Source organism: Lissotriton helveticus, chromosome 2_1 (genome assembly GCF_964261635.1).
Source record: "Lissotriton helveticus chromosome 2_1, aLisHel1.1, whole genome shotgun sequence".
Classification (NCBI taxonomy): Eukaryota; Metazoa; Chordata; class Amphibia; order Caudata; family Salamandridae; genus Lissotriton; species Lissotriton helveticus.
This window is the reverse complement of record NC_136059.1, coordinates 1,171,242,991-1,171,255,114: the sequence shown is the minus strand read 5'-3', so window position 1 is coordinate 1,171,255,114 and position 12,124 is coordinate 1,171,242,991. Positions and strand designations below refer to the sequence as shown.

At 48.3% G+C, this 12,124-nt stretch overlaps 1 protein-coding gene across 14 annotated transcripts in view; it reads left to right on the top strand.

Annotated features, from left to right (window-relative positions):
- Positions 1 to 12,124, top strand: part of ANKRD17 (ankyrin repeat domain 17) — a 1,381,421-nt gene that overhangs the window by 370,373 nt on the left and 998,924 nt on the right. The window lies entirely within an intron of this gene.

Below are 12,124 nucleotides of genomic sequence, written 5' to 3'. Positions count from 1 at the left end.
ATCATTTAAACCCACTGGATGTGCCGCCTGTGTTTACTTGTACCCCAGGTGGTAGACTGCCTACTAGCTATCCCTGTTAAAGATCTTTTCACTGCTCATAACTGGGGTAATTTGCCTCCATGTCTTAAAACGTGTGAAAGAGGTCAGCTGACATAAAAGAAATAAACTGAACATTTATTAAAATAGCATTTTTAAAACACAGTTGTTAAGAAATAGAACTTCCTGATGCAGGGAATAGACTATAGTTGAGGAACATGAGAAATAAAAAACGATTTGTTTCATTAGGCTAGAAAAATAAAAGGGTTTTTAAGTCTTTCCTTAAAGCAACATTTTCTTCTTTACTGCATAGTTTCTAAACTTGGGTCTCAAAAAATGCAAGCTGTAGCCTAATAGTAAGTCTTTTGAGAATGATGTATAGGCATTGAGTGTGGATGCTTTACTGAAAAAGGTATGTAATGGCTAAACTGATGAGACACAAAGCTCTTAGGCATTAAAATGCTCTTTGGACAAGTCAAAAAGTCTGAAATTGGACTGATGACTGGGGAGATCATGTTAGGCTTGATGAGCAGCCGATGTTATCAGATTTTTAAAATCTGATATCAATTGTTTCACAATACTGTTTTCACTGTAATTAAACAATATCTTTTTCAATACTGTAGCAGATCTTTGAAAGAGTATATGGTCCATGGTTATGCCTTAAGATTTAACCTTCAGGTTTGGTCAGGATTCCTGGATGGAAGGCCAGAGGATCGTATTAGAGTTTTTCGTACCCTATAAATAATACTTTTTTAGTTTCATGGGCAAAAGTCATGCAGATATGTGCTGGTTCAAATTTGTGCCGGAGTCGAGAGCCTGTTGGTCCAGTCAGCTACAGTATTATTAGCATAGACCAACGCAAAGTGTGCTGGATAACTTGTGTATGTTAAAAAATATAGGAGACCAGGAAGATGGCTGAGGCATTGTACAATTGTAGGAAAGAGCCCTTTTTTGAATGGTTATACTCTAACGTTTTGCCAGATAACTGATGCCAACTTGACTAAGTTTGTTCTGGGATCCTGCTAACCAGGCCCCAGCACCTGTTCTTTCCCAGAACTGTACCTTTGTACCCACAATTGGCACATCTGAGGACCATATCGAAGTCCCTTGTAAAAGGTACCCCTGGTACCAATGGCTTTGTGACCAGAGAAAGCCTCTTGCTGTAGCATGTATTATGCCACCCTCATAGACCCCTCATCTTAACACCCCCACCCTGCCATTGCAAACTGGGTGTTTTGGTGCAGACCAAACAAGAGTCGCCATGGCACCCCTGTGTGCTATGCCCACCAACACTGCCTGTGGCATAGGTAAGTCACCCCTCTAGCAGGCATTCTAGCCCTGAAGGTAGGGTGCACCATGTGAGAAGTTGGCCTGATATATGATGCTCACTAGTTCTAGTGATCACCTTGTATCAGTCCAAACAACCCTTATGGTGATTGGTTGTAAGTTAACCTTCTCTTCCAGGGGATCCTCATCAAAGTCATAAGCATTAGAATATTCCCGCCCATGCGCGGGACCCCGTAAACACTATATGATATGTGCCCCATATATATATAAAACAGTCATAAGAGTGTTGAAAGAGTGAAGCCTCACTTACCTACGCTTGCATTGCTGGCTTGCTGCTTCTCGGGACTAGTAGTTCCAAACACTAAGGCAAGCAAGAGCAATTGATAAGTGAAGTGCATTCACAGTTTAAGGATGATGGCACATGAAGAAGGCACACGCCGAAACCGGTCTGCCAAGAAATCCTGATTAAAGTACCAGTTTTTTAAGCCCCGCAGTGTCCGGAGTGATCTTCTTTACAAAAGAGGAACTTTGAATTTATATATCTATATATATATCTATATCTATATCTATATATATCTTGTTTTCCAGTATTGGGCCTCACCTTTGCTACACTTGATGGTGTTTTTCTGATGGGTTTCTCCGAGCCCTTTTTTCCGTGAGGCCTCCTTGAAGGGTCGGGGGCTCCAGAATCGGGGAATCTGTTTCTGTGCATTCTTATTGAGGAGCATGACCCACCCACGCGCCAAGCCTACGAAAGGAAAGCTAATGGATCAAATAAATGTGCGCGTGGTGGAAAGGATTCACAAGGGATGACTTCCTTCTGTGATCTTGCTGAACTATGGGGTTTGATTTCAAGCACAATGGAAATCGAAAACAACAAAAAGAGATTGCCTACTCGCCTGACAGCTTTGATGAAAAAAACCCACACTAAATAACGTCATTGCCAAGTAAGAACATTGAATTCACAACAATGGTGAAAGAAATAATGAGAACTTTCAAAAATATTTGTAACATGAATTTGCAATGCGTTACGGGACTTGTATTTTACATGCAAAGTCAGGTGACTGTTAATTTAAATGCGCGCACAAACGCACTTTGCTAATCAGATGGTATGACTTCCAGCTGTGAACAAGGCAGTGGCCGAAACGTTAGCTCATGGAAGTATGCTGCGCTGCTATATGCATGAATAAAAGCCTTGTTTTCCAGTATTGGGCCTCACCTTTGCTACACTGGATGGTGTTTTTCTGATGGGTTTCTCCGAGCCCATTTTTCCGTGAGGCCGCCTTGAAGGGTCGGGGGCTCCAGAATCGGGGAATCTGTTTCTGTGCATATATATATATATATACACACAATTGCAGCCTAATAAACACTAGAGCTGAATCATGCTGTAAAGAATTTCCACCATACATGAATAACATGCATTAGAAACATGAGAAACAACAATAAAGTTTGTTTTGGAACTGTTTTAATGCTCAGAAAACAGTAGAAATTCTTCTAAAACACTGAAAGCATAGGAAGCTCCCAGGCTGCATTGCAAACAGTCTAAAAAGACTGAAAAGCTAACCTGTAGCTGCATGCAATAAACTGACACCGTGCCTTTAAGGCACTCCTGACCCCCAGCTTCCCATCATGCCTCAGGGGTGACAGTTGGGTCAGTTGTTCTTTCCGGCTCCTTCTGGAAGGATCCTGGCAACACATCTCCACTCTTTTCTGAACTCTTCAGAAAAATCTTTTCACTTTTAACAACTTTTTCTCTTTACTTCGACGTTTTACAGCTGTAGAAGTAAGAGACTGTCTTTTTTTGACAGATTAGGGCATTTTTAACACCTTAAAATGCCTTCTCTTTTTTACTCTTGTCCTTCTTGTGGTCATAAGAAGGCCAAAACAGACTCTCATGAGGTCTGTATCCTTTGTCTCCCTGAAGACCATGACCCAAAGGCATGCTCTCACTGACCGCTTCTGACCAGCAGAACTTTGAAAGACAGAGAGCGAATTCGTCTTTATGGCCTGTCAAGAGGAAGATCACCAGTCAAGAAGGGCTCCAAGAGGGCTAGAACATCTTCTAGAAGTAAGTCCTCGCGTCCTTCAGCGTCGGGCTCGGCGCTGAAAAAAGATCTTCAAATGGGTCATTTATCGAAGAAGAGACCCTCGACAGCGGGCTCGCCGTCGAGAAAAGGTATGTCGTCGACGTCGAAGATTCATCCTCCACCGTCGTCAACGCGGCAGCGATCGGTGTCGAGAGACGAGACTCTTCCGCCGTCGTCAACCCGGCGACGATCGGCGTCGAGAGACAGGACTCCTCCGCCGTCGTCAACTCGGCGACTATCTGCGTCGAGGAGCAGAGACCCTCCGCCGTCGTCAACCCGGCGGCGATCGGCGTTGAGCAGAGACCCTCCGCCGTCGTCAACCCGGCGACGATCGGCGTCGAGGAGTAGAGACCCTTCGCCGTCGTCATCTCGACTACGTTCGGCGTCAAGATACCAAGGCCATACGTTGACGCCGGTAAAGCGTTCGACGTCGAGGGCAGGTTCTCTTCTGTCATCGCAAGTCCACCAGCGATCGACGTCGAGAACGAGGACACCTCCGCCGTCGTCAACTGGGCGACGATCGGCGTCGAGGTTGAAGTCTCCGTCGATACGTTCGGCGTCGAGGGTGAGACAAACCCCTCCGCCGTCGTCTCGAAGACCATCGACGTCGAGACTGAATCCATCTCCGCCGCCATCTAGAAGACATTCGGCGTCGAGTGAGAGACATCCTCCGTCGTCGGTGTCTCATCGCCATCGAGAGAGCACTTACCTGTGTCTCGTCGACGCAGTTCGACGTCGAGGGTGCGTTCGACGTTGAGAGACGACATAAGCCTAGTTCGGCGTCCAGAAGGCGTTCGACGTCGAGGCAGGCCTCAGAGAGATCTGGAGGCTCAGTGGTCCTAGAGACAGTCGGCTTCATGACATTCGTCTCCTCAATCTTCCAGGAGGGCTTCTTCAAAGTCGCCCACTCCGGAACCTGCTTCCCGCGTTCGCAAGTCTCCTTCGCGATCCAAGGAAGCTCCTGCTGCGACTCTGTTGTCTCCGAGGTGGAACCTCCATGCAAGTCACTGGAAGGACTCTGGGGCAACAAGACGAATGCAGGACTATGCCAGCTCTGTGCATTGGTCTCCTTTGCAGAGACTAGTGGACGAAGCAGACCGAGCGAGCCCTCCTAGACAAAGACAGGAGAGGTCTCCGGAGGCCAGGCGCCACAGGTCTCGCTCTCCGAGACACGAGGACCGCATTGGGAGATCGAGAGAAGTGAGGATTTCTAAGCATCGACGGCGTAGGAGAACACCATCTACGTCCTCGTCTTCCTCCACCCGATCCTCCAAGAGGGATTACTCTCCCACACTATCGGACAGCCCATCTACCAGGGTCTCTCCCATAGACGATATTGCCACCTACCATGAGGTTTTACAAAGAGGTGCACAAAAGCTTAATATTGAGATGTCTGTCCCGAGAGTCACGACAACAGTGATTTTCGAAACTCTTCATAAGAAGTCAGAATCTCGACCTCTGCTGCCACTGGTTCCTGGGATCCTTGACCCAGTCATGGACACGTTTCTAACACCGGCAACCATTAAGGCGGTTCCAGCTCGTCTCTGGAAAAAATATAAGCCGGCTACCTCAGATCCAGTCTTCGTCAAGACAGATCCTCTTGCAGACTCTGTCATTGTGGCAGCCGCGAAAAAGACACATGCTGTTTCGGCCACTTCTTCTGTTCCGCCTGACAAAGACAGCAGGACCCAGGACTCGTGGGGTCGCAAGGTCTGCACTTCTGCTGCAGCTGCTCTTAAAGTCTCCAGCGCGGCTGCGTTGCTTGGCAGGTATGACAGATCTCTTTGGGACTCTTTGGAGCGATTCCAAACCAAGAACAAAGATTTCGCAGAGATAGTCACAGAGGGATCTCTGGTGGCTAACCAAGCAATCAGCACAGCGGCAGATGGTGCGGTGTTATCAGCGCACTCTTACGCGCATGGTGTATGTGCCAGAAGATCCTCCTGGTTGCGGCTAACAGGGCTTAAGCCAGACTCGCAGCAAAGGATCATGAACCTCCCGTTCTCCGGCTCTTCTCTCTTCGGCTCCCACGCTGACGAAGAGATGACTAGGATGAAGACCGAGTTGGACACGGTCAAGGCAGTTGGGCTGGAGAAGAAAAAAAGAATTTAAGCGCCGCTACAAATCCAACCGTGGCAAAGGGCCTCAACAGAGGGTTCAAACCCCTCAGTGGTCCCAAAATAAGAACCAGGGGAAGACAGTTTCGTGGAGGAAAGTCCAACAGAGGTAGAGGTGGTCACCAGCAGCAGTCCTCTACCACGACGAGAGGAGGGAAGTCCTGAGCAGTGGCTTCCTCCGCCTCCGTTGCCCACTCCAGTGGGAGGAAGTGCTTCTCAACATCTAGCAGAGTGGGCCAGCATCACAAAAGATCGCTGGGTGCTGAATATACTGAGCAATGGATATGCGCTACGTTTCCGAGTGCTTCCGAAGGACATTCCACCAAAAAAAGTCTCGTCCCCATCAATTGCAGCTGCTTCGAAAAGAGAGCTCTTCTCCAAAAGCAGGCGATAGAGGAGGTTCCACCCTCCCAAAGAGGAAAAGGAGTTTATTTCAGATACTTTCTTGTCCCCAAAAAAGATCAGGAGGGCAAGTTTCGACCAATTCTGGACCTTCGACTAATGAACAAAGAAATAGTGAAGGAAAAGTTTTGCATGTTGGCCCATCACTAAATATGTCCACATCTGCAAGTAGGAGATTGGATGTGTTCGGTGGACCTCCAAGATGCGTACTTCCATATCTCAATCGCAAAACGACATCGGAAGTACCTGCGGTTTGTGGTCGGTCACAAACATTACCAGGACAAGGGTCTGCCCTTTGGTCTGAAGTCCGCTCCGCGAGTCTTCACTGAATGCATGGCAGTGGTGGCAGATTTTCTTCACAGAAAAGGACTTTTCGTATATCCATACTTGGACGACTGGCTGCTAAAAGGTCCTTCCCCACTGCAAGTGAGTCACGACCTCCAGTTCTGCCTGCAGCAGTTGCACAACCTCTGGCTACATGACAACAGGGACAAGTCTGTGCAGCAGCCCACCCAGACCATTCACTATCTCGGCTCCGTTCTGGACTCAGGCGTGGGAAGAGCGTATCCTTCGGAGGAGAGACTGTCTTCCATGAAGTACAGATGCAGGCTTCTGCTCCAAGCGCAGAATCCGACAGTCAGGCAGGTGGCATCCCTGCTAGGATCCATGGCGTCCTGCATCTTCCTAATTCCCAACGCCAGGCTGAGGATGCGTCCTCTGCAGATTCAAGGACGGTGGTCGGCAAAAGAACAGACCTACCACATCAACATGCTGGAACTCCGGGCAGTCCATCTAGCTCTGAAAGCTTTCCTGCCTGCGATCGAGTCCGATTCAGTCCTGGTCCAGACAGACAACACGACAACCGTGTTCTACCTGAACAAGCAAGGTGGAACTCGGTCACGTCCGCTCTCCCTGGAGTCTCAGACCATGTGGCACTGGCTGCTCGCCCGGAACCTCTCGGTGGTGGCGGTACATCTTCCAGGAGAGCTAAAAGTCAAGGCAGACGCTCTCAGCAGGCACTTCGAAGATCAGCCAGACTGAGTGCTGCACGACGAGGTGGTGGCAGACCTTTTCCATCGTTGGGGTCGTCCGGAAATAGATCTTTTTGGACGACAAAAACACAAAATGCCACTCCTTCGCGTCCAGATTCCACCGTCCAGGGACAAGAGGGAATACTCTTTTGATGGACTGGTCAGGGACATTTGCCTACGCCTTTCCTCCGCTGCCCCTGATCCCGAAGGTGGTGTCCAAGCTACTCAGATCCAACATGACCATGATTCTGATAGCTCCGGACTGGCCACGGCAGTGGTGGTACCCGGACCTTCTACATCTGTTAGTAATCCCGCACAGGAGGCTTCCTTGCAGGCCGGACCTGTTGTCCAATATGGGAGGGAGGATTTTTCATCCCAACCTTCCCTCACTGAGCTTTACAGAATGGCTCCTGAAGTCCTACAATACGGACATTTAAATCTGCCTCCGGATTGTATGCATATTTTAAAGGAAGCGAAAAGACCATCCACAAGAACGTCATATGCGTTTAAATGGAAGAGGTTTTTTATTTGGTGTAGAGAGCATCACTTTGATCCCACGAAGGGACAGGAGGATGTTATTCTCCCTTACCTTCTGTACCTAGCAAGATCTGATCTCAAGTATGCTTCGATCAGAGTGCATTTGTCTGCCATTACAGTGTACAGGAAGTCACCTAGTCAGCCCTCCTTTTTCCAAATGCAGGTGGTTAAGGACTTCTTACAGGGGCTAAAGAAAGTGTATCCCCCTGTTAGAAACCCTACGCCTCTGGGGGAGTTGAACCTGGTGTTATCTAAGTTGACGGGCCCTCCCTTTGAGCCCATCCACAGAGCTTCCTTGCAGCACCTATCTTGGAAGGCCGCTTTTCTAGTAGCGATTACATCAGCGCGCAGAGTAAGCGAGATACAAGCGCTTTGTTCCAATGAGCCTTACACTGTTTTCCACCATAACAGAGTAGTCTGGAGGGCGCATCCTTCTTTTCTCCCTAAAGTGGCGTCTGATTTTCACATCAATCAGTCCATTTCCCTGCCATCTTTCTTCCCTGATCCGGCGACTCCAGCTGAGCGGTTGCTTCCTTCCTTAGATCTTAAAAGAGTACTCAAGTTCTACTTACAGAGTACAGAAGAGATAAGGAAGACAGATCAATTGTTTATTAATTATGGCGCCATGAGAAATGGCTTCCCAGCCATTAAGAGATCCATTTCTAGATGGATTGTTTCATGCATTACCTTAGCTTATCAGCAGGCGAAAAGGCCCTAACCTTTACCTCCCAAGGCTCATTCCACCAGGGGGGAAGCGGCTACTGTTGCATTCTTGCATGATGTCCCTATGTCAGAAATTTGCAAGGCTGCAACCTGGAAATCAGTTCATACTTTTACGAGGCACTACTGCCTAGAGTCTGATTCCGGGGCTGATGCTCAAGTAGGACAGGCCTCCTTGAGGAATCTGTTTGGATAGTGGTTTTTTTACTCTATCCTAGCTTGGTGTTTTTAACTAAGCTTACTAAATATATTTACTGTATTTTTCCTTTGCCCGCAGGGAGATGAGGTGAGGCTCGCTATTCTATTCTAATGCTTATGACTATTGATGAGGATCCCCTGGAAGAGAAGGATTAGTTACTTACCTGTAATCCTAGTTCTCTTCCAGGGGTATCCTCGTCAAAGTCAAAAGCAACCCTCCCGCCTCCCCGGGCAAAGGACTATTTTAAGTTGGAGATATTGTTAACCTTTTAGTTTCATGGTTTTTTCAGTCTCCGCAAAGAACAACTGACCTAACTGTCACTCCTGAGGCATGATGGGAAGCTGGGGGTCAGGAGTGCCTTAAAGGCACGGTGTCAGTTTATTGCATACAGCTACAGGTTAGCTTTTCAGTCTTTTTAGACTGTGTGTTTGCAATGCAGCCTGGGAGCTTCCTATGCTTTCAGTGTTTTAGAAGAATTTCTACTGTTTTCTGGGCATTAAAACAGTTTCAAAACAAACTTTATTGTTGTTTCTCATGTTTCTAATGCATGTCATTCATGTATGGTGGAAATTCTTTACAGCATGATTCAGCTCGTGTTTATTAGGCTGCAATTGCTTATTTTTATATAAATATATATGTATATATATATATATATGGTTATATATATGTGGCGCACATATAATATAGTGTTTCCGGGGTCCCGCGCATGGGCGGGAATATTCTAATGCTTATGACTTTGATGAGGATGCCCCTGGAAGAGAACTAGAATTACAGGTAAGCAACTAATCCTTATAGACCAGCTATCCTAATGGTAGCAAGGACAAAGCAGTCTTAGGCTAAACTCTTTTGGCATGTGAAGCCAGCTGTTTTACCACATATAACCCCTTGAATACCAGATGAAAGGACACCACACAGGTTGTTATGAAAATAAACAGTATATTTATTAATAACAAACACCTCTGAACTCTTTATGAGATCAGAGGGCTAAGCACATGACAATCTCTTAGGAAAAATACGATAAGTTGCACAAAATTACAATGGTGCCCTAGGGGCACGACAAACCATATACTAAGTAAATGGTACAAGGAAATCGATTGAGGGAATGGAGCTGTCCAGAGGCTGTAGGTTCGCTGGGACTACACTATCCGAACCTCAGGTAAGTAATAGGAAGCCCACGGGACGCGGGTGCAGAGTGGAAACCCCCACGCGAGATGGGGAACAACGTCTATGGACAGTACAGTTCAAGAAAAAGGTGAGTACGGACAACCCTGACTGGTTAGGATTAAAACGACTGTGAATCTGGACACTAGGAGAGTTCATCTACCCTTGAGCACCGAAATGCTCTTGTTACCTCACCCATGGGCTGCGGGTGCATAGGTGCGAAGTCGTGTCGGATTTCTGCGTTGCAGTCTATGGAGCCTGAAAGAAAAGATGCTGCAGGCGACCACGAGGAAGATGTCCGGTGTGATCCAAGGGTGGATCAGGAATACTGAAGTCCTGAAAGCAGCGGGGACAATGTTCAAAGTCACTAGCCAGTGACTGGAGTGGAACCAGGAAGGAACCAGATGTCGTTGTCGCGATCAGGTGAAGAGTGGACGCTTGTCTATGCAGCCACGTGGACCAGGAGGTGTCTTTGATGACCAGGATGGAGGCACGAGCTCTCCCACGCACGCTCTCGCTGTCGGCGGTGTTGGATCCGGATTTGGAGTCAACAGGCCTTGGCAAAGACAACCCACGTGGTGAGTGGAAACGGCGTCTGGAGTGGACCAGGAGGGTCCAGGGTGCTCCTCTTTTGGAAGGGAGCAAGGGCCAGTCTGGAGCAACCAGACCAGCAGTGTAGTTTTCAAAGATCGTCGTCTAGGAGGTCACTAGCCAGCCGGCAAGTAACCAGACACCGCGTTGAGCAGCAAACCCGCAAAAGGGCCCCACGCAGATCTCGTGGATGCTGGAGGGCTGATCTTCGGTGCAGGAGCTGCTCGGGGCTGGGGCTTCTAAATCCCCAAAGCACTTTGTCGAGTTTACCTCAGAAGTCGTGCTGGAAGCGAAGTGCAGTTTCTCCAAGATGGCCGGTCCCACGTGTCTCGTCGCACCCACGGATCTCAGCTGTGCTGCAGATGTGAGTTGAGGTCGGAAAGGTCTGGGAATCCGGGTCTCGTCGGGCTCTGAAGTCTGGATCCTCGAGGGAAGACGACAAAGTGAAGCCGCTGGACGCTTGATGGTGCCTGCAGTTGCAGGGTGGACACTCCTTGCCCACAAGGGAGATTCTTCAGTCTTCTGTGGAGCAGAACGTCGAAGTCCAGAGTTTCTACTTGTAAAGTGATCAGGATAAATCTAATTTGGAATGGGACCAGCTCCTACCTTTATCCTGCTAAAGGGGGCTGTACTACGACTAGGTCCCGCCTATGGGTGGGACCAGGAAGGGGGGTGATTACACCCCCTATCCTTTGTCCGGTTTCGCGCCAGAGCTGGGGCAGGGATGCCCCAGCAACTGGTTTGAACCGGTGTATGCACAGGACACCTTGTGTGCCCCAGGCATGTCTCATTCCTTTCAGGCCTGTCCTACCAAATACACAAAATCCTGTCTGGGGTGGTGCTAGCACCTCCCAAGGCAGGAAACCCTTTGTCCGAGCCTCCCTCGCTGGAAGGACTCCCAGCAGCAGGAGGTCAGACTTGTGTCTGTGGTGGCAGCATCCATTTTGTGATGCCAAGGCTCGAGTTAACTTTAACCAGGGTTCACAGTTACATACATGTCGTGTCCCTCTAAAAGGGTGGAATGCTACCCCCGTTGCCAGAATTGGTTAGGGGGTAGTATTCCAATTCGTATGACACCTTACTCAACATGTTTTGATAATGCTATACCAAAGTTAGCATTTAACCGCGAGGATGATAATACACTTAAGAGTATATGGTATAGCGTTATCATGGAACAGCTATTAGGACTTGGTTCCGCAAGCTGCAGACGGGCTCAGCTCATGCCAGAGCACCATCTCACATAATTCCAAGCACTTTGCCTTCAGGATTGATAAGGCCTGCCATAGGAGTGACTGATGGGAATATATGTGTCCATTTTAGGGTTAGATATAGGTATACTATATCTACAGCAAAGGGTATTACACCACCTTGTCCCAGCTGTTTTACCAGCCAGTTGTGTCTGTTTAGGTGGTCAGCCAGGGGTGGCATAATACATGCTTCAGCCCCTGGTAGGCCCTGGATACACCTATGCCCTGGGTACCTAAGGTACACTGTACAGGGACTGATAAGGTGGCCCAGTACCAATTGGTAAATGCACCTAAAGTACATGGTTGTCAATTAAGATAGAGAACAGCTAGGATGTGGGTCTGATTAGCAGGCCCACAGCCAGGGAAAGTCGTAAACCAGTGACGCAAAAAGAAAAAATCTGGGGTGACCATAGGATTACAGACCCTACTCCCCTACACCAACAAGAAAACTTCTAAAGAGGTAGGAGAGTCGTCGACCCCAAAAGCCCCGACAGACCATCAAAGGTCTTAATCAGACTCTCGAAAAACTGAGTCGAAGTCCTCGAAGGGAGCACTGGTGCCGAAAACCTTGTCGGCCGCAGCTGCATTCAAGGACAGAGAGCCCAGTGGATCCTTTGAGAAGGACTCCCAGGCGGCGAAGACCGGCGAAAAGCCAAGGTCGTCGAAACACGTCCCTGAAAAGGAACGTCCGACTTCGAAAGAGAAGCCC